Source organism: Manis pentadactyla, chromosome 1, assembly GCF_030020395.1.
Source record: "Manis pentadactyla isolate mManPen7 chromosome 1, mManPen7.hap1, whole genome shotgun sequence".
In the NCBI taxonomy this organism is placed as follows: Eukaryota; Metazoa; Chordata; class Mammalia; order Pholidota; family Manidae; genus Manis; species Manis pentadactyla.
In genome coordinates, this window is record NC_080019.1 from 126,621,889 (window position 1) to 126,649,832 (window position 27,944).

The 27,944-nt window shown below is 36.6% G+C and overlaps 1 long non-coding RNA gene across 1 annotated transcript in view; it reads right to left on the minus strand.

Moving 5' to 3' along the window:
- Positions 1-4,632: 4,632 nt before the first annotated feature.
- Positions 4,633-27,944, minus strand: part of LOC130681679 (uncharacterized) — a 38,738-nt gene continuing 15,426 nt past the window's right edge. Inside the window, exons 2-3 of the long non-coding RNA XR_008994976.1 lie at positions 16,906-17,029; positions 4,633-4,795 (exon numbers count right to left, since the gene is read on the minus strand). This is a non-coding gene — a long non-coding RNA (uncharacterized LOC130681679). The remainder of the gene's footprint in view (positions 4,796-16,905; positions 17,030-27,944) is intronic.

Sequence of the window (27,944 nt, forward strand, 5' to 3'; positions counted from 1 at the left end):
TTTTTTGACATTGGACAAAGATGGCCACAGTGCAGCAGAGCGGCATAATTGCCGTTCCAGGCCTAAAGACATGCCCGCAGTTATGTGGAAGGATGTATTGGAAGGATCATGGAAAGGCCCGGATCCAGTGTTAATCTGGAACCGAGGCTCTGTTTGTGTTTTCCCACAGGACTGAAACAATCCCATCTGGGTGCCTGAACACCTGACACAGAGAGTGGCAAGACCAGAACCGGAAGTGCGAGATGCCGACCCCACTGATGCTGATCCTGCTACTGATCCTTCAGCAGGCGATAGCGGAACCCAGAGAACTATGGGGTCTGGTGAAGGCTTGGCCTCTACCACTCCCGGTGACTGAAACTGCACATACCTTTCCTGCCTTTTTCTCTACCAATAGTACACTTAATTTCCCATATCTGCCCTTTGACAGCTCTATGTGTTACTGGCATTCCTTTTCATAACCTCTCTAAAGCTGCCAATCTGTCCAGGGAATTAGGCAAGATGTTATCTGCCAATTGGTCCAGTGAGTTTGACGTGCTCACCACTCAGCTACGGCTAGAAATATTGAATGTTAGTTCCCAAAAGGTAGAGGTGCTGTCTGTAGCTCAGTTTGCTGAAGCTGTGCTAAATGCCACCAAAGCATGGTCAGGAATGGGTGCTATGGGTATATTACTCCTTGTAGGTCTTCTCCTACTTGGGAGAAAAGTCTGTTCCATGCAACGGCAACATCGGGAAGTGTGGATGGCTCTGGTGCAGGCCATGGCAGCTATAGAGGAAGGCATCTCCCCTAGGGTGTAGCTCAATATGTTGGACCAGTAGTCAAAGACGGGTAAGATCAGGAGGTACGCATACCAACCTAAGACAGGGCGCAGACCTTAGCTGTCTGTTGCCCTATGACGGGTAAGGATGCTGCGCCTCCCTGACAACCTAAGACAGGCATGGTCCCCAAGCCTCATTGTGTTAAAAAACAAAAAAGGGGGAGATGTAGGGGCCGGTCTACGGCCGAGGCTGAGTCCCACTATGGCTGAACACCGCCCTTCCACTGTAGCTGACCAACGCCCTAAGATGGCGCCCGCTTCCTGGGCACCACCCTTCCTGGTTTGGTGGCATTAGCATAAGGAAGTTGCTCCTATAGGCTTGCCCCATGCTTCCGCGCTCGTCCTCAACTCATGCAGAAGGCATGCTACCAATCAGCTTAAAGGTCACGCATGATCTTGATCACCATAGGCCAGCTTCCTTTATATAAGGCATAAGCAGGAAAGAGAAGGAGTCTCTCTCTCCTCTCATTCTTCCTCTCACTCGCTCTCTCCAGCTGTTGCTTCTTCTCACTCACCTTCTCCCGACCTTCCGAGCAACAATAAAGAACTGAAGTGAACCAGGTCTGTGTACGTATCGCTGTCATCACCGCCACAAGGAGCGAACGCGATATGTAACTAGACACTTTAATTTACTGAAATAATGAGATTATGTTTGCAATTTAAGGTGACCAAAGGATTTTATACTGTCTGAAAGAGACTGGAAATTCATGGGATCCTTATCAAGATTTCATCCAGTAGCAAAGGAAAAATTTCCCCTCCATCTATACAAAGGGACAGTGGGAGACAAAAATAACTAAGCTCTTTATTACAGCTAATGAGTCCTAATATAGAATATGTGTGAATATTTACTCTTCTGCACCATGTTGTAAGAAATCAATGCTTTAAAAACAATACTCTCAATTGTTAACTAAATAGAAAGAAAGATAGATACAATATATTTATACATATATGACTATCAAAGAGATATGACATTCAAAGCAGTGTATATCTAATGCACAGAGCCTGTCTTTATTTCTCCATTGGCAGGTCTCTCTTCCTCCCATGGATACACATGCACCCAGTCCTTTGAATAACATCATTTCTTTGAGAGTTTCACTTCTCCCACTTTATTAGTTACAGGAACCGTATTTTTGGAATTTATCAAAACCTCTAATCTATTAATATTCCACTATTTTCTCCCTGGTTTTCCCACTCTCCCTGATTCTCTTCTTTGTACCTGAGCCCGGGCCCAATCATCAATCATTTTACCTACACTCTATCCTGGGATCTAATTTCTGTTCATCTTACTGCAGAGTCACACCTGCCCTGTTAATTCTCAAACACCGATCAGTCTCACCATTCATTTTCTACATACTGATTCCCTTGAGGCTGAACATTGCCTGGGGAGAGCTCATTAGCTCATTGAGTGGCACCGTTCCACGTTATTCAACCTCAGCTACTCCCTCAATACTTCCTGGCAAGTTATTTGTGCAAAACCCTGATCATCTTCTTGGTCAAACCATTAAAAGCTTACTAACATCAAACCACCCTCTCATTGTTAATAGCTATTCTACTTTTACATTAATGGGGAAAAAAATAGAGAGGCCTCCAGTTATGAACATACCCTCCCCAAACCTGTATTTTCACCCACCCTTCCTTGTGCCATTCTTCTCCATGTCATCTTTTAAAATTTTCTTTGTGCCATTTCTCTGTAAGTTATAATATTTTCAAATTGTTGTTTCCCATTCTCACTGTCATTGTTTTCTTTCCTCAAAGCAGTGCTTTTCAATTGGGTGTGAGAAGAACAATTTTGCCCCCTAGGAGACCCTGGCCAATGCGCAGAGACATTTCTGATTATCACAATGGCACGTAGTGTGGAATGGCCGGGAAGGCTGCTGACCGCCCTGAAGAGTGCAGGACTGCCTGCCTGCACATGAGGAATCATCAGACCAAGAGTCAGCAGTGCTGACGGTGAGGAGCCCTTCCCTGAGGACATGAAATTTATAAGGCTTCTCCTTCTTCTAAAAAACACATAAATAAATAGGCAGACAGAGAGATAGCTGTGTCTCCTTGAGACCACATTGCTTACAGTTCTAGCCTAACCATTTTCCACTTCCAAATTTGTTGAAGGCAACAGCATGCAGTTTATATGTTTTCATTTTGTACATAATAGTACTAATTGTTTTTTTAACTTACCAAATATGGCCCTGATTCTGATTCCAAGTTGTCTGCTCATTGACAATATTTGGCATTATTGAAAAGTTCTTTCTGCTTTCACCACTTAACTTCAGTTTGGTTTAATTACAAATATACAGTAAATTTTAAATACTCTTCTAGAAAAATTAAAAATTCAGAAAAACACAGACAAGAATATTAATCAAGCAAAAACCTCTACAAAAGTCATTTTTGGCACTCTAACAATACTCTAAATCATAAAAGAATATTTGAGAAATGAGGACATTTCTCCTTGCTGTTGTTGCCTATTCTCCCTTCCTGGTCTTTCTTCCCAAAACTGCAGGCTCGTCTGGCACTGTTATAGCATAATCTGTTGAGAAAAACAAGAGCACGGTTTCTATCTCAAGTTTGAGTTTTCCAGGATCTGCTGTTGCCTCATCCCTTCTTGTCTTGAGTTAATCACAAGGGTGGGGACACAGGCCATTCCTGACTTCAACAATTATTCTTTCTGCTTCACACCCATGGGACAAGTTTTTATAGATAAAATAATGATCTGTAGCATGTTCAGTGTACCTCTCTGACCAGCCTTGGGAGAAGAAGCTGACAGGGTATAGAGACACTTGGAATCATTTGTTCTTTATAATGCTTTAAAGCAAAAAAAAAAGCAGCATAGTTTACCTTACATTTCTAGAACTGAGCAGAAAACAGGGAAAAGGTTTTCCTCAAACTGAAAACGTTGTTTATTGTTGTAGTGCAAGAAAATCCCCAAAATATTTAGTGCATCATGGTCTTTATGCAAAAAATTTTTTTAAAAAGTTTTAGCTTTAAAATGTTGTCATTGCTATTGTTGTTTAAAATCACAGATTATTAAATCAATGATCCACTAGGGTTGGTGACATTGCGAGTACCTTATTCTCTCTCTTGCAGGTGCTATGTGTGGTCTTGAAAATGCCTTTCATAAGTATCAGAAATTGTGAAAGCTGGGTGAATGTAGCCAGCCTCTAAGCTTGAGCAGATATCCAACTCTGATTTGCCATGTGTCTTGATCTAGGGGACAGAATTCCGATGAATCCACATTGCTCAATCTGTCCTCCTGCTTTGGCTGTCCTCATTCAGTGTTTTCTGCATTGCCTTCCATTTAGAAACTGTTCTGCTTGTAGAAGGTATTCATAAAACCATTTTATTTCTTTTGGCATTCCATATTCATATTAGGGTTAATTTTTCCCAAATATATATTTCAGCAATTTTTGCTTTAGATTCTTATGAAGCTTTCGGTGATTGAACAATGGGTGAATGAAAACACAGTTGTGAGTTATTTCACATTTAGGTTAGACAAAACAAACATTGCCAATGAATTGTTCTTTCAATTTTCAGTTTCTTCCTAGACAGAAAGACATCTGAGTGGTTAGGCTTCCTTCATAAACACAGCTCATGTTTGTTCATTGAAGCAAACTAACCATGCTTTGATTTAAAGTTTGATTAGATGGGTCTTGAAAGTTCTGACCACAAAAAAAAAAGACTTCTGAAAAAAACTTATATTCTTAGCAGGAACTGTATTCAATAAGAAGTAGAAAGCCATATATTGAGACTGAAATGGACAGAAAAGGAAATAATAAGAAGAAAAAATGACTCAGATTGACAAAAATTAATATGGTCAAAAGTTGTCATTTATTTAGAACATGAAAGAAACTGATGGTTCTACTTTTCCAGGTTCAAGCAGAAGTCTGTTTCTTATCTTCATTCCATCTCTTACCACCACCTTTCATACCTCCGTGCTGCTTATTCCAGTCTTCCTGTTTTGGCTATTTGGGATTAAAGTGAGAAATCTGGAAATAGAAATTAGTCTTTTCCAATGATGGTATCTTTAGATTTTAGGCATTTTATTTCCAGTTTTAAATCTAAAATCTCTATAAACAAGTTCAGAGTAAATTAGTTGACTAGATTAAAAAGGTAATCTTCTATGCTAAGAAAGTTTAACTTGTGCTAAAATTATGAAAAAATAACTTTATTTGACAAGTAGTCATGCCATCCACATAGGAAATGCAAACTTAAGTATCCTCTACCTTTACCTTTAATTTACAGTAAGCCCTTCAAAAAGTATGTAAATCAGAAGGTGTGTATACCCCAAAAAATGCTGTTACCCATAACTTACACCTTTTAGTTGGCTGTTAGAAAAGTCAATACAGTCATGCAACCCTCTTCAAATAGTGTTTCCAGTGTTTGTATCTAATGCCCAAAGCTACCTTTCTTATGTTAATAAACCCACTTAATTTTAGATATAGTTGAAAATAATTTTCTTTTCCTTTTTTCATTTATGGCATGGTTTTCAGATCTTGAACCCTGCTTCTCTTCCTTAGGGAAGTTGCACAGCCTTCTTCAAAATTGTGCCCCCAGTCTGAGCTAGTGACCTGTCATATAGTGTATCATAGAAGTTTGTGATAATCTCTTATATAGCTTTTACCTCTTTATATTGTATTTTTTTTTTTGAACTTATATGTCTCCACACCTACTCTATGCTTGGAAGAAAGGGTCTTCTTTATCAGTCAAGGTTCACCCAGAGTGCCAGAACCAGTCGAAGCTACATATGAAAGGAGTCCTTGCAAGGAATTGGCTCCACTCATTCTGGAGTCTGGCTAGGCAAGTCCCAAGTCCGTGGGGCAGGCCTGTGGAGCTCTCGGGCAGGAGCTTCTGTCACAAGCAGATGCCCTTATTCAGGGAAACTTCAGTTCTTTAATTAAGACATCCAACTAATTGAATGAGGCGTACCCTGATTATCTAGGACAATCTCTTTTACTTAAAGTACACTGGGTGTGGATATTAACCACATCTACAAAAGGTCTTTAGAGCAAGATCTAGATTACTGTTTGATTAAACAACTGGGTATTATAGCCTAGCTACACTGACAAAAAATTGACCAACACAGTTTTTTTTTCCCCAAATGTCATATTAAAAATTTTTGAACATTCAGAAGAATAGGAAAAAACTTATAACACCCACATACTCTCTACCTAGACTTGATATGTGTTAAAATTTGGCAGATCTGCTCTATATGCCTCTATGTGTATATATTTTTGAAATTATTTGAAAATACATTGCAAACATCATCACACTATATTTCTAAAATCTTCAGCATGCATCTCCTAAGAATAAGATATTCTTTTACATAACCACAATTACATTCCCACAAATAAATTAACAATAATCTCAAAAATTGCCTAGTAATCAGTTCATATTCAAAATTTCACAATTGTGTCATAACAAGGAAGGAAAGAAGGAAGAAATACAAGAATGAAAAACTGAAGAAAGCAATAAACAAAGGAAAATTTGACATTTCCTTCTAGATTTAAGGTCAGCTAAGGGATGAATGTTTAAAACACCCCTTACATAATGCTCACTGGGAATCTAAGTTCAAATTTTGATAAGCTCAATGTGGAATAGATCCAACAGAGAAATAAGGTCACGCCTCCCCCCCATATTCACAGCCCTGAATTTTTCATGGGCTGTAAAATAATACATATGTTACACCTAAATCCAAGATATGTGCTTTAAAATTTCACACATTTAAAGTTCTAAATTTTCAAAGAAAATTCCTTTGCCAGGATTCATTTGTCAAGGTCCTGTTAATGTAGCAGGCAGTGGTAATGAGTGGGACGAATAAATTATATCTTAATGGGTTTAATTATTTTCTGTACTAATCAATGTTATATGTATTTTTACATCATCCATTTCAGTAGCAACATTATTGGAGAAAACAAGGTTTTTTAAGTAACTTGCTTTATTAAAAAGAATCTTTGCTCAATGCTCACAAGTATACTTACATTTATTTTTATATGTAGTTATTTTGAAAAAAATATTTCTAATAGTGTAATTTATTGATGGCAATTTGAAAGGGTGTGAATATTTGATTTTATTATCATTGATAATATATGTAACACTGGAAGTAATTTATATTTAATTCTTAATTATATTTGTTAATTCAATAAAACACTGAGTGGCTATCATATTACTTAATAGAATTCCAAATTAGCGTTAGAAATAGTCCTTATGATGAAAGAAGCCTGGCAAATTTTGGGTAAAGACAAATGGAAAAAAAAATGGAATAGAAAGGATCATGTAAAATTGGAATAAACAGCCTATTTCTATATACACTCAGGTATTTCAGCTCCCTTCTTCACTAAACTTACTTTTTATAAATCCTCAGCACATTTCCTGCCATGACTTAGGAATTACTAGGTTTACCAGTCCTCCATCTGGATGTACCAGCATCCTGAGAAGGAAATTCTCTAGGCATTCCTTTAAAGATAACAATGTTATACATGACACAATTCATTTTGCCTTCATCCATTTAATTCCTCAAGATGTTTACACACTTGACCATTATATGAATCCAGTTTCAAACAGGATTTGAGGAAGGATTACTTCGAAGAATGTTTTGAAACATTTAAAAATGGTAATTGATGACATGAATATTTGCTTAGCAGGGTTGGTTCTTCAGCTTTGGAGAACATTCTGTTCTCCTAGGAAGTAGTTTCACCATATAGCAAGGGTTTAAGAAAACAGAAAAAGAAATAAACATTCCCCAAATTACTAACATTCTCTGACTTCAAACCAGCCTCAAATTTTGTGGCAGGATCCTATGAGAAACAAATGAACTAGATTTTGTTTGCATCGTTCACAATTTGAAGAGTTTAGAGAGTATGTTAGAAGTTCACATCAAGGCAAAAAAGGCCCCACCCTGAACTCAAGCCAAGCCTTTTCAAGATAAACTGAAGACCTGTGGCATCACTATAGTGTAAAGGCTTTTCCAAGGGCTCTAACTGCCACAGCACCCCACCCCCAAATCACACAGCCTCACACAGCCTAGGCACTGGTTTTGCTGAGTCCTTGTTTTGTCAGCACACGAGGAAAGAAAGCTTAAGAACTAGATGTGCCAGCAAGAAAATGTGAAGAAAGACTTTCCTGATGGAACAGATCTATAAAACAGTTGCTTCAGTTGGAGTATATTATCCATGATTTGAATAGTAAGTACTCTCCTTGAGGGACTTAAAATATGGTTCCCAAAGTATCCAAATTCAGATCCTGGGCTAGTGTTAAAGAAATTGCATTTATTTGATAATTTTTGACGCATACTTCCCTGTTCCTTCACCATCTTAAATGCCCCTCAACCTTGAAAACTAACTGTACTTGAATCCTTTCAATACAAATATACCCCACATGCAGTTCAAAATGCTTCTTAGTTTGGAAATAAGACCCCCCAAGGATTTTGTGCCTCCACAGAAGCAGCGCATTTCTCATTTTATGAAATTTTCTAAGTTTAGCCTAATCCATTGATGGGTTGTTTTCAACAATAATTAACAAGAATAGTTTCAGGCACAATTTCACATTTGGCCAACAGTTCCGTTCCCTTTCCTTTTTTGCTTTTATGAAAGGTCTGTGTTGTGTACATGTGTGATTGTTCTTATTGACGTCATTCTGTGCATAAGGGAGAGTTTTTGTTTTGTTTTGTTTTGTTTTGAAGGTAGAGAAAAACAAAAGTTTTAGTTACTATACACAGTGAAGCAATCTGAAATAAGACATGCTGCTGACCCTTGAACAACACAGGGGTTAGGGACACCGACCCCAGTATAGTAAGAAAAATCAACATATAGCTGTCAGCTACCAAAAAACTTAACTACTAGCAACTTACAGTTGACTGGAAGCCTTAACAAGAACATAAACAGTAGATTAACACATATTTTTTATGTTAAATGTATTAATATACTGTATTCTTACACTAAAGTAAGCTAAAGAAAGTGTTTTTTCAAATTATCATGAATCTCTGAAAAATTTTCCAATATATTTATTGACAATAATCTATGTATAAGTGAACCTACAAGTTCAAACCTGTTTTTCAAGGGTCAACTATATATAAAGCTATCTACTCTGGTTATAATAATTGTCTCTGAGAGCCTCATGTGGAAGTTATTCCATTTTATTTAACAGTTATTTCCTGCATTTCAGGGTGTCTTTTTTTTCCTATTGGGGAAAAAGTGTAGAGTTAATGAATACTGTCATTGAAAAAAAATATGTAAATTTGGTGCCAACATAGTCTTACCACAAATTCCATTCATGACAAAGAAGAAACTCCTTTTCCATGAAAAAATAAATAAAGGTGAAAGCTGAAAATTAAGAACAGAGCATCTAATATTAAAAGCTAATAATTTGGATTATATACATATAAAGTATGAGATAATGGTACCATAAATCACTAGGGTTACAGCCATTAATAAAAGGTGAAAATATTTCAACAATAATAATTTTATCTCTAAAAATATTTCTGCTGAAAGTCTAAATGCTGATGTGTTCCAATGCCCTGATCTCCCTTCTCTATCTACACCCTGGATCTCATTTAGTCTCATGCCTTTAAATGTATATGACTAATAAGACCGACATTAATAACAGCCTTCTCCTCTTCTCTGAACTTGAGGAATATGCATCACCTACTCATGTGACATTTTGACTTAATTCTAACAAGTAGACCAACTTTACCATATCAACTCATCAATTTACCCCTGATGTGATAAATAGTATCATTATCTGCCCAGGTGTTCATACAAAATCTTAGGAGTTGTTTTTCATTCCTTATTTTTCTTTATTCTATTAATCTATATGCAAATCTTCGGACACTTTTGCTAAATCTGTATACTATCTGTTTATTACACTGTGCTGTCACTGTGATTCCCCAAGTCCGGGTCTTCATGCTGCATACATGGACAGCTGCGAGAGACCCTTATTGGGCTTCCAGCTCTAAAACCCATTCGTCCAGAAGCAAACAACATGATCTTCCAAAAATTTAACTTCATATTCAAGATCTTTTCTTGCCTGAAACCTTCCCATAATTTTCCATTTAGCTTATAATGAAACTTACACCTTTCATAATGGCCAGTCTTACAGGATCTGGTTCCCTGTCTAACTCTCTGACTTCATGCCATACCAATTACACTTCGCTCACTCCAGCCACGTTGGCTTTCTTTCTGGGTTTAAAAGCACACCAGATTGGCTTCTACCCTTCAAGGGCCTTTCCACGGGTTGTGTACTCTCCTGATCTCCACAAAATTAGTTCTGTCTTGACATTAAAGTTTCAGTTTAAATGTGAATCCCTCATTATACCTTGCTTTATTCACACAGTTTAAAGGAGCTCCAGTGACAACTTTTAAATTACACCACTTTCTTTTTTTTATATCATATTGCCTACCACTACTTAATTTTATCTTATTTATACACTTTGTTCATTTTTTATATCCCTATGAATGGAATAACATAACTGCCCTTTTCTTTTGCCAATCTAATTATCTCTGGAGTATTAGCAATACATGAATGTCAAATATGGGGAGTATTTAAAGAACTCATGCCTCAGTTTTCTCATCTGTAAAAGAGGAAAACTGCCTTTATCTCACTGGATTGTGTCAGGAGTCAAATCAGGTGATAAAGATAAAAACAATGAAACAATGTTGAATAGAAAAATTACTAAACAATGAAAAACAGTATTACTTCAGTAAATATGAGCCTGGATAACAGCATAGATCATGGTAACTCTTTTCCTAGTAGACTATTTTATGATAAACTCTGGACTACAGAATTCTGTATGTACCCATCATCACTTACTATTTTATCTAAACTGCTACATATATTGCTATATGAAATATTTGCTGCTTCTATAATCATTTGACCCCAAGTCAATGCTTAGTATCAACACTCAAATGAGATGCTGTGTTGATTACAGATATTCTATGACGAATGATAACCCGGAGAAATAAGGTAGTCGAGAGCTTGCTCCCTTAGGCTTTCTTCCTCAAACGTGTCTTCGCAATCAACTTCGCACTGATAAGAAATGCTTAGGTCCAAGAGAGAGCACATGGAGACATTACTGTCCTTAAATTTCATCACCTTTATCTACATAAATGGATAAAAAACACAAACACAAATAATAATAAAGCTATTTGTCAGTAGCAGAAGACTCTTGCATACTGATTTTGAAAATGATATCTCAACAATTAAACTGTCTGTTTTTTCAAATCACTCATTCTAGCATAAATTGAATTTTAGGACAGTGGGATTGGTTCTTAATTCTGATCTTCATGAAGTGGAATTCCACGAATGTGAAACAGCTGCCGTGCAACAGATAAACCTACAGACAAAAAAGATGCCAATGTCCAAACCGATGAGCTGCTATTAATGATAATATAAAAACCCTGAAATATACTTAATAAGTCAAAGAATAAGACACAAATAGAGAATACAAATAATTGCTAATCATCATATTCAGCCTTATGGCTACAGATGACCTCAGAGATATTCTACATAATGACATCTGTGTACAAAGAAAAAATAATTTTTACACCCCTGACACACACACACACACACACACACACACACACAATTATCTTGTAAGCAATTGAACATATGTTTGTTTAGTTTATCTTACTTAACATGCATAGATGTAAAATGCCTAAATCTTTTCTGTTGTATTCTTCATTTCAGTTTCCAAAATTATACCAAACTTACTCTGAATTTTTGCCTTCCTGCAATTCATTTTATTTCTTCACTACAGAAATCACTTTGATATAAAACTAATAATAAGAGAAAGCTGGCATCACAGTACAGCTGAGCTGAGTGCTTAGTATGTGAGACGTATGTATCAGCAGGAACAGCAGGTAGAGCAGAATTATAAGGCTGTATCACGTGCTGACCTTGCATCCCCCTGATTTCTATTTCTGTTATTTCCAACTCCTACTTGAAAGAACTGAAATCCTACAGTTGTGCTGGTGTTTATTTTGGTGGCCAGCAATCAAATAGAATTAACAAGGAAAATGAAAATTGTATTTTGTATTATTGGCTAGATTGTTTGAGCTTGCTAAGATTTACTTATTTATTTTGAACAGCCTTGAATATTTTATATTTTGTTTTGTTTGTTAGTAGCAAATAGATTCAGAAATCCTACCTAATAGTTAAGGTTTTATTTAGGTATCCAAAAATTTGGAGATTGAACAAGCTGTGGAATGTGTAGGGAGAAAAAAACTGCCTAGTAGAAAGCTTCGCTCTATATTGAGGCTGATTTTAATTATAAAAATATCCTCAATCATTCCCCTCCTGGCATTCATACCCTTTTCCAATGTGATTTTTCAAAATTCACCCCGTTAAGTGGTAGAAGTCTATTGACGCAGCCTTGAAAATGTGCTGGCCTTGCACCTCACTCTGTCCGAGGAGGCAGCAGATGTAATGCTGTGCCACGTTCAAACTGAGGCCTCAGGAGGCCTTGAAGAGAATTCGGCTCTTTCTCTTGAAACACTGCCAGTGCCCGGTGAAAAAGTCTAGACTAGCATGCTAGGGAATAAAAGATCTAGTAGCAGGCAGTCCTGCTGTCCTAACCAATGTCGTCCTAGACCATCCTGCAGACAACCAACCTGCCAGTATATGGTATGGCCTGGCCAAGATGAGCTGAGCTGCAGATGCATGAGCACAGCTAAACCCCAAATTCCCAACTGATGCAGGATTCATAAGCAATAAATAACACTTTGCATGAGTTTTATTATACAGCCTTATTATATTAATAGACAACTGATTCGTATGGAAACACCTCAAAGAAGCAAGTTAATTTATCTATAGTCTTTTGGCTCTTAGGTGATGCAGGCCCCAAACTGTTACGGGAAAATATCTGGGAATCCATTTAAATTGAGACTAGCTATCCGATTCCAACATTCACAAAGATAATTGAGGACCAGTCCAGTGGTTAATGCAAAGTAAACATTCAATGAATATCCATTAAATTTATTAACTAATGTATTTCTAAACAAGGTCCAAATAACCTATAAATTTATTCAGAAAGTTGGAATTAGCCAAATTCTTATGTACTCTAAGGAAACAGACAATGACTACTCTCTGAATTTCCCAAATGAGAGACCTGGAAATCAAAACAGCCAATTTTTTACACAACAAAAGGGGATCTGAAGGCCCTACGAGACCCATGAACCTGAGCCCTGCTGCAGAGATGAGCTCCAAGCCCAGGAGAGCAAATAGCAACTCTTGCGGGGGTTAGATAGAGAAGGAATTTCAGAACTTGGTGAGGAAAGAACTGAAAAAAATTGAGGGTGCAAGAGAACAAACAAGGAAGCAAGATTCTTGGGCATCTCTTCCAAATATCAGCTAATGTTCACAGCTCTCCTTTAGGGTCTGACATAGTGTGTTGTGTCAGTTCTTGGGTTCATTAAACACAGCAAACATGGGATTGGGTGCTGTGGTGTGATTCAGAGATCTTCCCTTTCAAAACCGAAGTGCTTCATCTCCATGTACTTGGGGATCTGTCTGCTGGCAACCCAGAAGTAAGGCCTTCTTCAGGCTTTGCTCTCCACCAGCCAGAGCTACCTCGTTCCTCCTCGTCCCAGAGAGGGTGCACGTGCCTTGCCGGGTCAGTGCAGGGGTACAAAGCCTGGCCCTTTGGCCTCAATTAAGAGCATCTATGAAAGGTCGTCACAACATTTGCAATTCCCCGTGGACTAGCTAAGGCTTCTGTTAAAGTTACATCAGAGTGTGACTGCCTAATCTGAGGACTCCCTCCACTTCCTCCAGGTGTTGGTACTGAGAGCATCCCAAAATAAACCAAGGGTGTGTGAGCCTCCATCTCTACATCTGATTTATTGAACATGAGAAAGACTACCTTTGGTGCCAAGAATGGACTTATAAAACAGAGTCTAAATGGGAATTCTGTTTCCATTGTCTATGTTCCATTGGTCGGATGGCTGATGGTGGAACATAGATCGTCCTGGGAAGAAATAGCAGGGTGCCTGGTAAAGTGCTGTGGTGGAAGGACATGCAGTCGTGAGAGCAGAAGCCCAGGCATTTGCGAGTTCATAGGAGGAAAACATTACAGGGATCACGGAATCAGTTGGCTTTTTCTGGGGGCAATCAGTGTTTTAGAAAATGACAGTGAAAGGCTGAGGGTGACTAATCACCCATTTCAGACTACATGTGAATATCAGACATCCTAGACACACATAAAGAGACTCTAATTCCCTATAGCCACAGGCAGAGAGAACTGAGTAATAGGTCCCAAATTTGATTATAAAAAACATAAGCAGAGTTCTAGTGAAGACTAAATTCTCAAAATCAGCAAGTCTGTGAAGCCATGTCAGGGTCCTTATTCAGAAAGAGAAGTTCTGCAACTTGATACGTGGATATGTGAGCAATGCCTTGAAAATCCTGAATCCCAAGATGATTCCGAACAGATTCTGTGGGCCTGCAGAAATGCCGCACCCTTTCCAGTCAGTCTAGCTAACCCCTTGTAGTGGGATTGCAGCCATATTCATTTGTTTATATATTGCTTCTCAGTTCCTAAGAATGAAAATTTCTAGGTTCTATATTTCACAAGTACTGGTTAAAAATTAACAAGAAACAGATAAATAAATTTTACCTTTCTTTTCCAGAGTATTGATGTGGTAACAAAGATGCTACAAGAACTAGTCCTATTTTAATTAAATAATTCTAATTGTTTCTTAAAGTGTACTAAGTACAGATGCTTTGAAATGTTTCAAATTTGACTGTATCTATTCATTTTGTTACTTACTCATTTATCACAATTTAAGAAAAAAATATTTTTCAAGAGCATTGTGCAAATCAACCAAATATTTTTCAACAATCAAATATTTTATATTCAACAAATTTCAAATTTGGAAATAATTTTACTTGAAAGGATATTTTAATAAATCAACTCAATGTAGTTTTTATGTTTGTTTTACCCTCTGGGTTTTAATTTTAACTATCATATGGTAGGATCATAAAATCTACAATGATGTAGATGAAATAAGTTAACATGATTTCTCAGATGGTCTGGTAAAAATTGTAAGTATTTATGCAAAAATAAACCTTGAAACACATCATGTGCCATACAGAGGAGGTAATTATAAAACAACTATAAGGAAAAAAAAAGAACCTTGGCTTAAGTCCTAGATTTGATATCCAGCAACATGAATCATAAAAGAAAAATTATGGTATATATTGGTCTCTGTCAAAATGAGAATAAAAATAGTAACAAGATCTTCTGCTTTCAGAAAGACAGTGTTAAGAAAATCAAAGGACAAGCCACAGATTTGGAGAAAATATTTCAAAATATATATGTAATAAAGGACTAGTGTTAAGAATATATGAAAACTCTCCCAACTTAATAATTACAAAATACTCCAATTAGAAATGGGAAAAATATTAGAACCCTTTATCAATATCACACATTTATGAATAGTTCATATCATTATTAGAGAAATGCAAATTAAAACCACAATGAATTATCAACGAACACTTGTTAGAATAGCTTTAAAGTGAAACTATCAATATCAAGTATGGTGAGGATGCAAACGAGTTAGAACTCTCATACAGCACTGATAGCAATGCAAAATGACACAGCTACTTTGGGAAACAGCACGATAGTTTCTTAAGATGTTAAACATCCATTCACCACACAGTGCAACAAACCCAAGTTCTAGGTAAAGATGAAAGAAATGAAAACATATGTTTGTGCAAATACCTACATACAGGTGTTTATTCATAACAACCCAAAACTAAATCCAAATTCCCATCAACTAGGAAAAGGTATAGGAATTATGATTTACAATGGAATACAAAAAAACAATGCAACAGCATTGATGAATTGCAAATGTATTATGCTAACTGAAATAAACTACACCAAATGGCTACATAAAATATGATTCCATTTATATGAAATTCTAGAAAGGTGAAACTGTGTAGACAGAAAATGGCTGTTAGGCTTTGGGTGTGGGAGAAAGGATTGGCCACAAAGTGGCATGTGGGAATATTTTGGGGTGATGAAAATGTTCTATGCCTTTATTGTGATGGTTTCCTGATTGCATGCATTTATTTGTTGGAATTCATAGAACTGCATAAAGTTAAGGGGTGAATTTGTGAGTAAATTATTCCTCAATAAATTTGACTTAAAAAATAATTCAGTGACCCACATAGAGCTTAGGATAATTTCTGGCACACAGATAGTAAGCATGTAAGAAATGTTAGCTGCTATTGTTACTATTGTCATCATGTTATTATTATTGGAATGATGAGAACATTTTTGGCCAAGTGAATAGCTACAATTTTTATAATATATATAGGATGATACAGTGATGCAATTTTATTCAATTTCATCATCAAATGTTTAAATCCTTAACTAAATAATAAGAGCACAAATAAGCTAAATAGAAAATTTCCATTTAGAAATAACAAGTCAAGCATTGCACACTTCTGCTTTTCCAGCATTCTATCTACACTTCTGAAACAGATTTAAGTGGCTGCATATGCATATGCATTTACTCGTGCAGTGTTTACTGGCCATTTACCATGCATGCATCAGTCCTTTGCTATGCATTGGGGATCTAATGGTTTAGAAAAAATCACTAACAGTTTTTCCCCCATGGAATCCAGTGTCTTCCATAATCAAATCATATAATAATGGTAAAGTCAAAAATATTTAGAATAAATATCAGAGTCAAACCGAAGACTGAATGGAAATATATGTGTACAATTGTCAATGAAGAATGTTTCTTCAGTGAAGAACAGTTGGTGGAAGCCAAGTCAAATAGAAACAATTGAGGGTGAAGTGTCTATGCAACATTGTTACATACGGTTAAAGTTAGGAAAAAACTAAAAAAAGTTTAATGGGGAATTACAATGTGAAATTATGTTTGAATGAGCAATTGTTTCAGTTACTATTCCTGCATAACAAATCATCTCAAACCTAGTTGCGTTAAATGCACACATACACAAATACTATTTTACTAGTGTCATAGATGCTGGGGTTCAGGGTGGCTTGTGTCATGTCCACAGTATATAGGGCTACATAGGAGAAGACTTTCTGGCTAGAAGCTGGAGTCATCTGGAGGTGTCTTTATTCACATACCTGGTTGTTGATATTGTTTGTTGTCTGAGACCTCAGCTGGGCTTTTGGTTGGGCACTGACAAGCAACCTCTTCACATATAATTAGTTTCCTTAAGTCTCATTTAGACTTCTTCTGAGAATGTGACTGAAAGTAAATATGCCAAGAGAGCAAGGTGAGATTGCATAGCATTTTCAGAATCAAATTTGACAATTTCATGGCATCATTTCAGCCATATTGTTTGGGTTGAAGCAATCAGAAAGGTATGCACAATTGCAACGTGGAGAGTGGGCAAGCTACATATCCACCACATCACCAAATACAATAGAAGGGACCTTAAGGTCACATTAAAAAGAGCACAAAAGATGGGCCATTTTGGAAAATGCAATCTTAAAAAGGTGAAAATGTTTGCCACAGAATTATATGAATATTGATGTAATTAGCAATTGATGATAGTCCTTTGAAAATACAGTAATTGACATCAGAGTTAAGGGAACATCACATTTTTGGCTTTTAATATTTAGATTCCCTGTCAAGCAGAAGTCTCATAAATTGTTTCCGTTCTATAGGACAGCTATCGACTATTATTCAAGTCAAAGAAGCAAAACTTGTTATTTATAATGAGACAGAAATGCACTATTTAGCAGATACTTATTCACATGTATTCAATGCTTACTATGTGCTAAGCCCTAACTACAAATAGTGTGGCATCATATTTTCCATTTAAAAAACTATTATATTAAATATTTTTGCTAGTTTTGAGTATTCTGTTTTCCTTTCCTAGAGAAAACCTTTTTCTCAGCTCACAAAATATTAGTTGGATATTTGCCAATTTGATTACTGTTAAGGATGCCCAACTAGACTAATATGCCTTTTGGGGAATGGGCTGAGATGAGGAATTTGATGCATTTCTTAATATTACTGTTTCCCTGACAACATTACTCTGTGGGTTGAATTTAAAGTTATAGAATATCAGTTTACAGTGACCAAAAATGCATGCTCCCCTCAAAACTGAAGAAAGCTGAAACCTTGCACAAGAGTATTATATATGTCTAAGCACAATACACTCTGATGTGTAGACAGCAACACTATGGTGGAAATAATGTAGGAATGCCAAATGTCTTTTTGTCAGGATTCTTTCTTAAAATTGCTCTTTGTATATATTCCCTTCCCTCTTTGGAAAACCTAATAGTTTGGCAGAGAATGCTAACTACTCAGTAAATCTGTTTTATATTCCAGAGTAGTAGAAGGGAAAGGAGTGTGAGTAGTTCTGGCTGCTGGAATTTGGGTAAAAATAAAGTAGGTCATTTCCTTAAAGCAATTTACCCTTAAGTTTCAAGTCCAGATTTAGGGGATCACCAGAGGACTTCAACATTGTAGAGAACTTTGAACTTGTTAACAGTGGGAGGTAGTAAATAGAAGGAGCCTTGTCGTCTGAATTACCACTGGGAAGAGCCCTACTGAGGGTTGAATATATTCATTGAACTTGGTGGGATAAGGAAAATTTTTTTTAGCCTTTGTGACCAATATAGCTGATATCATGGGATGCAAGGTAAGGGTTAAGAAAGTTTCTTATCTATAGTCTCAATGGAGGTAACTGAAGAACAAAATCACTAATTACATGTGAAAAGGAATATCAACATTTTTAAAAAACAATGGTAGTATAGAAGACCTAGTTCTTGTACCACATGAGATCCTCTCAGTCCCACCCACTCACCTATTCACTTTTCCCCAGACTTTCACCCTTGCCTGTTTCCTATGGGACAGACAGAATGATAAACCGTAGACTTCCAAGTCTAGACAACTCTGGTTGCTCTACCACCACTAACATTTGGTCAACCATGAAGCCCCATATTGGCTGATGAAGAAAGACTGCCCTGCTTTTACACTGGCCAGATTGGACCCAGGGAATATCTGGCTCTTCTGGCTTCCCAAGGGGGCCAAACTGCACAGCCTGGAAGTATGAAGGCAATGCTTCATGGAACACCTGTTGACCAGTGAAAATGAGATGTCAGATTTTCTCCTTCAGAAAAATCTTGGAAGTGAAAACAAAAAACAGTTCACCTAAATCAGTCAAATGTTTCCCTAAAATACATCCGTATTTTCTTGTGTGTAAGTAGGTTAATTTGGAGAAATGTTATTAACATACAAAGTCAGTTTCTAAGTGAATAGCAAGGTCACCTATTTCATGAATAAGCACTTTGGAGCTAGAAATAATGTGCAGAGATTCAAGCTGAAGTGGACAGGTGCAGTTTTATGCTTCTGCTAAGTATTTGGCTTCTGTGCTTTCAAGTTACCGTTGTAACTGGTTTAAAAAACAAATCATGGACTAGGAAAGTCATAATTATAGGGAAGCTATTGTGTGTTAGGCAATAAATGGAACATTAAATATTCTCTATCGGACAAAATAAAGCATTTTAGCTTTATTTTGTCCGATACAGATTATTTTTACTCAAATAAAACACAACCACATGATGATCAGTGTAGTCATATATGTGTTTGTGCATTTTCAGCTCCACCAGACCTTTAGCTGATAAATATTCACAAAAAATGTGCCCTAAACTTCAAGTTAAATGATCTTTTTAGATGTTTGCTTTCACTACAAGATTGATTAAAAGCACTTGAATTTAGAGGCTGCTACTGATGTTTTTTTTCCCCAAAATCTTAGATTATATGAAGCTCCAGTAAATAGTAGGATATAAATAAAGATTAGTGAAACCAAATTAAGAAGGACGATTAACATTTGAAACTGCAAATGAATTATTCAAAAAGATGGTATTATGGTAGATAGCTTAAGGACTTCACATTTCATTAATTTCTCAGCTTTTTTCTGTTGTACTATCAAAGATCTTTCAGGAAAAAGATGTGCAGGGATATCACCCATAGTACAACACATTCAGAAGCATCATATCATGATTCCAAAATATAATTTGTACTTAAATGATTCTGACCAGTGTAACATAAATTTTAATGTGAATAGGATCACTTGAGGATAAAGAATATTGGATTGCTGCAGAGCCATAAATTACAAATTCCAACGAATTGACAGATTCAGCATAAAAAGAGGAAAATGCCAACTCAGAAGTTTAAAATGTAATATGTGTTACCCAAAACCATCAAAAAATTACTTTGCAAGATATTTTTAAAACAGTTTTTTTAAAATGAGTGTTAAGTAGGTGCCACCCTTTGAAGCTAGTTCCCATGGAGAAGAGTCTGCCTTTCAATTCACTATAAAAATGCAAATTCAAGGTTTATTTCAGATTACTACTTAGAATATCTACACTAATTCCAACCGTCAAGTAATTTTACATTTATCTGTATAAAGGTATTGCTCTAAGGGAATCTCTTCCTGACTGGTAATCACACTGTTGCAGAATTGTCTCTGAGAACTATATTGATGGGATCTAGCAAGCAAGAAGATAGCAAGGTGTCAAAAAACTTGGAATATTTATGGCTGTGAGGTAATCAGGGAGGCTCTATGGGCTGCTGACTACATCATTTTGGAAATATTTGCCCTGTGCTTTTTGTTGAGTAATTTTTAATCTGAATTTGGGACAAATCACCACATCGCTACTTTCACTTATTTATTATTGTAAGATTTCGGTATAGAGCTCTTGTTTTATACAATGCTGTGAGCCATTGAATCACTTTATCTTCACCCAACTATTCCTTCCTTTTTACTTTATATCCTGACAAGCTTAGATTCCATGATCCAGTCTTTCAATGGCTTTTATAGCAGTACTCAGTCTGAATTATTCCATTTCAACAAGTCTGACAAAATTCTAATTCAGTTCAGACCCAGAGTCACTTTCACTTTGCTTGTACCTGTAAACTAAATATTGTGTACCAGTGTTGAAGCTACCTACTCCAATCTTTACAGAGTTCAGACAGGCTAACAGTGTTATACTGCTTTTCTGCTTGGTAGCCAAGAGCTCTCTCAAATTTCTCTCTTTATCCAAAAATAACACTGTCCCTGGAATCAAATTTCTCCATCTGTTTCTCATACCATTGTAGGTCAACCACAAAGCATCTAAGCCAGAAACCGGTGTCACCCATGCCTGCACTGTCTCCCTTATTGACAGTTCCAATTAAACAAGAGGTTGAGTCAGTTCTGGTAAATATATCCATTTACTTATCTTCAACTCCACTGTTACTTCCTGGCTAAGGCACCATCATATATTGTACAGATCACTGGAACAGACTCTTAACTCGCCTCCCTGCTTCTAACCTTGTTTCTTGCCAATATATCCTATACACTGACCCCTGAGTTGGCTTGAAAAATGAAAATTTTATCATTATGCTCTTTTGTTTAAAATACATTTTCCTAAATGGAATGGGAAACTATTGAAGTATTTTAAGCAAAAGAGCATAGTCCAAATGATAGTTTCCCATTCCATTTAGGAAAATGTCAGACCTCTTATGACTTTCATGCACTCTATCATTTGGTCATGCATGCTTATCCATATCATTTCTTATTACTCCCTTAATGCAATCTCTTTTTAATTTAATTCAAAAAACTCTTTTTGCAATCTGCATCGGCCAATACTGAAGTTATTTTTGTATTTTTATTTAACTTCTTGGACTATACTTTATCTCTTGCTTCTAGAATTTTTCTTTAGCTTTCTCTTTGGCTAGAAAGTACATCCTTCTTGTCTTTAACTAAATTCTATTTACCCTTCAGATTCATGAAGGCTTTCTTGAAGTCTTATCATTATACCAAATAAACTTGATTCTAAATTGCTGCTTAATAGCCACACTATCCACTAGAGTATGAGTTCTATGAAGGCAGAGAGTATATATGTCTTGGCCTCTGCTTTCCAGCTCCCACCTAGCACTCCCAGGGTATTCAGTAAACATGGTAGAAGAATAAATGATGAAGTTCATAGGAGGGAAGTTCTATTCAGATGGTAGCATGACTGAAAAAATAATGAGTTAACAAGTTTTAATGATAGCAGTAAAATAAAAGGAGTTAGAGCCTAAAAATGTTAAGGAATAATAAGAGAACACTATTAAAGACTATATGCCAACAAAGCTGACAACATAAAATAAATAATAAAATTTCTTGAAAAATACAATTAACAAGACAGAAAATCTGAATCATCTTATACTTCCTTAAAGAAACTGAATTTGCTACAATAAAGAAAATGTAGGGCCAAGATAGTTTTATTGGTTTATTCTATCTAACACTGAAGAAATAAAAATTACACACACTTTATCAGAAAACGGAGCAGGGATAATATTTAGCTCTTTTTTGGAGGCCAGTCTAATACTTACATCAAAAGTTGAAAAGACCTTGAAAAGAAAGGAAGGATGGAAGAAAAAAAGGAAAGGAAGGAAGGAAGGAGAAGAAGAACGAAAGGAGTGAAGGATGGATGGAAGGGAGAGAAGGAAGGAGGGAGACAGAAAGAGGAGGGAAGGAAGGAAGGAAGGAAGGAAGGAAGGAAGGAAGGAAGGAAGGAAGGGAGAGAGGGAAGGAGGGAGGGAGGGAGGGAGGGAGGGAGGAAGAAATTGCAGACCAATGTTAGCCATCATTATGGGTTTAATCGTATCGTCGCCAAAAGATACATTGGAGTTCCAACCTCTATTACTTAAAAGGATCTCAAGGGCATTATTCTGAGTAAAAAAAAACAAGTTTTGAAATATCACATACTGAATGACTCTAATTACACAACATTCTTGAAATTGATAATATTATAGGAATGGAGAGCACATTTTTTTGTTACCATTGGGTGGAGATATTGGAAGTGGAGGAGGCGTGTGATTGTAAAAAAGTAGCACTAGGCAGACTTTTATGGTATTTTGATTGTGGTGTTGGTTACACCAACCTAATAAAATGACAGAATTAAAGTACACATATCATATTAATTTAAATTTGCTAGTTTTGATATTACCTTATAGTTATTCAAGTAATCATCTTTGGGAGAAATATGGTGAAAGATATATGATACTTCTTTTTACTATTTTTGTAATTCCTTGGGATTCTATAATTATTTCAACATAAGAAAAGTTAGAAGTCAAGACAAATGCTGGGCATAGAAGCCACAGGGCATAAATATGCAAAGAAGTAAAAAGCTAACCTTTTCAAACAATATGGCTTCTCTCTCACTTACCAACTTAACATTTCCCTGTATGGCCCCGGAAGATGACTGGTTAGCCAGAGACGGGTAAGATTCCTCAAGGGAGGAACAACCTAAGACAGGCACAGTCGCAGGGGGGCCATCAGGTGAGAAATTGGGGATCAACAGAGGTGAGGCTTAGAACCTCCCCCCCCAGTTCTGAGAGAAATCTTCTGCATACATGGATGTATTATTGCCCTTGTCTAGCTTGGATTAACACATAGTCTACAGGCACACACCTGATCATCTACATTTGCTCTCTTACAACACTAAACTATGTTTTCTACCTTTATCTTGTACCTACCTACCACTTCAGCATTTTATTAAAAATAATAATAATTAAGAGAGAAAGATGGTATCCACATATAAATCAAGTATAAAAATCAAATGAGTATTCATATTTGAACTGACTGTTTATAGTTCATAATGCATGAGCAAAACCGAAAGCTTCTGTGATGACTGCCCTTGTACTGTTCACCATGTAACTTATTCACTACGTAAGAATTTGTTCTCCATGTAAGAACCTGTTCGTTATGCTTCAGAAGATTGGAGACTGACAAAAATTAGGCTTGGGTGGATTAATGATTGTGCATTGAGCATTGACCCCCCTATACAGAATTTTATTGTTGTTAACAACCATTTGATCAATAAATATGAGAGATGCCCTCACACACACACACACAAAATATATATATATATATACTTATTTATACACACTTCCAATTGTAAAATAAATAAGTAACCGGGATGTAATGTATAGCATAAGGAATATAGTCAAAATATTGTAACAACTTGGTATGGAGATAGCTGGTACCTAGAATTATCATGTATATAAGTGTTGAATCACTGTGTTGTACACCTGAAACTAATGTAATACTGTGTGTCAACTACCCTTCAATAAAAAAAAAAAAAAAGAAAAGAAAAGTTAAAAGTAATATTTATAGGGAAGAAACACATTTTTTAAAATATATCATGGAAGAGTATTTTGGAAAAATATTAAAAAGTTACTAGAAAACTGAAATAAAACATACATAAAATACAAAGCAATTTATTTTGAGAATCAAAAATATCTTCCCATTTTAACATAATATATAAAGAAAGTAATTTCAAAATAGCATATATTGTTTATTAAAAGAATGTACATAGGCCATTAATATAGAAAATTGCTGCTACACTTTTTACAATCCCTACTAAACAAAATTTATGTGAATGTAATTTTGTATAATAAATACTAATACACACACTTTAGAAATACTCTGTATATAAGTATTTAAGATTTTTGATATGGCTAATGCAAATAGTTTCTTTCTTGTCAACACATCTAATCTAGGTTTTATTGATATTAATGCATGATATGATGACTATCTGCACTATCTCTAGATTTTGTTTGAATGACGCTCATGTAGAAACCAATCTCACAGACATGTATGGTTTGGAAAGGAACAAGAGTCTTTAATTTCAGCAAGCTCTTCTTATTTGTTTTTAACTTGTATCTAAAAATACAGCAGATGGTGGTATATTTTCAAAATTCACCTTCAGTGTTTCATCATTAGCTGGTTCTATCAGTTTATGTTTCCATCATGTTTGGAGCCAGGGCCGGCTAGATAGCAGCAGTTCTAATTGCTTCCAGTTGACCTTTCCCAAAATAATAGACCTCACTGCAAGTCAGGGAACACATGTAGGGGATTGTACCAGCTGCTAAGTAAGGCTACTCCAGTTCTGCATTCTGGAACTAGGGAAATAACCAATGGACCCACTGTTCTAAGGACAAGGTAAAACTCTATTGATCATCTGACCTCCATAAGACTCTACTGTAACTAGTGGACCTCACTGATGTGTTGGGTCTTCTGAAATTAGTGTCATTTTAGAGCCTGTAGTGGTCAAAATACCTGATAATTTCCTTTTCCCCAATGGAGAGTATTTCTGGTAAAAGGCCATAGGTCTTTTGAGGAAAGTCTGGGAGAATGATTAATAGTATAGATTTTCAGTATTATAAAGAGGTCCTTCCCTTCCTTTAAAAGGTTCTGGGTCTGTAAACTAGCTTAACCCCAGAGATTGATTGAGGGGGTGTGACTTCATTTTTATGATTCAAATTCACTTGACCTAGAACTTTTCTGTTTATACAGATCATGTAAGAATTTAATAGGCTTCCCATTTATTTCACTTCTAGGAATACCATGATTAACTAGCCAATGTCATTAATCTTCATGAGTCACACTATTCTGATTGCTGCTGTCCATTACGGTAACCACACCCACCTTGCCTTCCATGACAGAGAGCTGCCACTTGACCCCTGTCACCCCTAGATCCAGTTACTCCCATTGCATTTAGTTTTTCCAGTTGAGGGACTACAGTTCCCACTGTACCATCTGGCCTACAGGGAAGAGTAGATTCGGAGCTTTCCAAGGGTGAAGAGGCTCCCCTCACACATTTCAAAATATTGGTGAAAGATATCTCTTCTGGACCCTCCCAGTATGAGTGAATAGGTCTTAAATGACAAATTAAGTCTAACATTCCAATCTTCCTAAACCTTTTAATTCCTTCATCTACATTAAACCAAGACAGTGAGGCATTTCAATTCACTCTTGATCCATGTTTCAGCCAACCAATTAAGCAAACTGTCAGAGCCCTTTCTAATCCCTTAAACTGCAACATTAAATGCAGAACCTCTGTTCAGTGGGCCCATATTAATAAATTTGGCTTGATCCAACTTTATATTCCTCCCTCTACTATCCCACAGCTTTAGTGTCCATTCCCACATAAATTCCCTGGGTCACTGCTGTTACAAATTAGAAAAATCAAGTAGTTCTTTCAAACTTAAGCACATCTGCCCAAGGTCACACTTTTACCTCATCTTTAGGGGCCTCTTGAGATTTGAGTCTAGTTATAAATATTGAAACAACAGGGCTTATGGGGAGGGTTCCGAGGAAAATTGGCATTGTTCTGCATGACACCTGCCTCAGGGGAGATCATTGCTGTTCACTGAGGCAATTCAAGGTTAATCCCTAAAGACTGAAGTGGGGCAGCCACCACCACTAAGCGTGAAAGTGCTGCTGTCCCTGGGGGTGGGGAGACCTTGTCCACTGGCAAAGAAGACTCATTAGAATGTAGGGGCTCAATGTCCCCAGCCTCATTGGGGTTTCTGCAAGTCCTCTTTCCAATATACAAAATGCCATTCTTTCCCAAACAATGCACACTTCAACAGTGGACACCCTGCAAAGCTGGTTCAACTTGTACTTCAACCAATGGTAGAATGAAGTTCTGTATTTGATTTTCAGCAGTTTAGGTCCTAACACTGCAGAAGATAAGGGTCTCCTTCAGGGCATGCAAAGAATCTCTTAGGTCATTTATGCAATACTTCAGATAATTCATATCCCTAAGCTCATAATTTTCTTTCACCACTTTGTTCAGCAATATTAGGAGCAACCAGCTAATGTCATTATATTCTTCAGTTTTCCAAAAATGTTCAAAATTGTCATAACTTAGCTCCTTGCTTCTTATGAGTGATTGAGTAGGACTATCCACTGCAGATAATTTATATATCTCTATAAATAGTTTATGCATATACAGTCAGTGCTCTCTTTACTACTAGAAATAGCTATTCGAATCTTTAAATCTAATCAGGTTGGAGAGCCAGTTCCAATTTTAAAAAGAAGCCCCAGAACCAATTTTAAAAACTCATCCTTAAAATTCTGCTCCTATAAAACCACTCTCAGTACCAAAATCTGTATTAGGTTTTCCAGTTCCACAGAAGCAGAACAAATTGAATATATAAATAGATACAGATATATAAAAAATGTATTATGAGGGATTGGCTGACATCATTATGTAGGCTGAGAAGTCCCATAATCTGCCACCAGCAAGCTGAAGGCCCAGGAAAAGTGAGTGTTTTTCCAGTTGTCGGAGCCAAGGACAGGCCACCCAAGACGAGCCTTGTGGCACGCAGATTATTTCAGAACTGAAAACAATCAAGGCCCAAAAGACTCAGAAAGACATTTCCACCTTGCAATTGCAAAAAAGGACTTAGATGGAGGAACTGCTCCAGGAGGAGAGCCTTCACCTTAGATAACTGCATAATAATATGACCTAGGTGTGGTAGATATGGAGGAATATGGGAAATTCCTCTATGTATCTCATTGTTTCTGTGTGGCCCATCAAACATTTGTTTATAAAATAATTGCTCTTTCATGTTTCTGTGAATTGCTTCCCTTTCCCTTTGAGATCACAGGCCTTTCTTCTTAGTTCAGGATGACATATATACTTCATTGTTCCTGACTGTCTTGGACTAGATTTCTATGGAATCTCCATATGTAATAAAGTAAATTTGCTTTTTTTTTTTCTCCTGTTAATTTGTGTTATTTTAATTTGATTCTTAGGCCAGCTACAAGTTCAAGGGGTAGAGGAAATTTCTTCCTCTCCAATACAGTCCAAGCCCTGGCCTAAGAATTAAGAGAGCCATGTGTAGGTGCTAGTCTGAGTCCACAGGCCCAAGAACTAAAAGTGCTAGTGCCCAAGGACAGGGGAAGAGGAATGTTCCAGCTCAGCCAGAGGGTGAATTTGCACTTCCTCTGCTGTGTGTTTTATTCAGAACCTCAGTGGATTAGATGATGCTCACCCACAGAGATGAAGTGTTCTTTATTCAGTCTATGGAGTCAAATGCTGATCTTTTGCAGAAACACCCTCACAGATATACGCATAAATTATTTGCTATCTGGGCATCCCTTAGCCTAGTCAAGTTGACACATAAAAACCACCATACTTTCAGTTTAATTTTTGGTGATATCATTTGCAAGTTTGAAAGAGTTAACATTAACATCTACTTCATTGATTACTGTTATTAACTTCATAAAATTTATAAAAACTAACTTTTACAAGGCCTCTAAGTGTGATTTTTACCCTCCAATCTAGACTGGCATTGAAAAATTTCCTTCATTCTACCATACCTA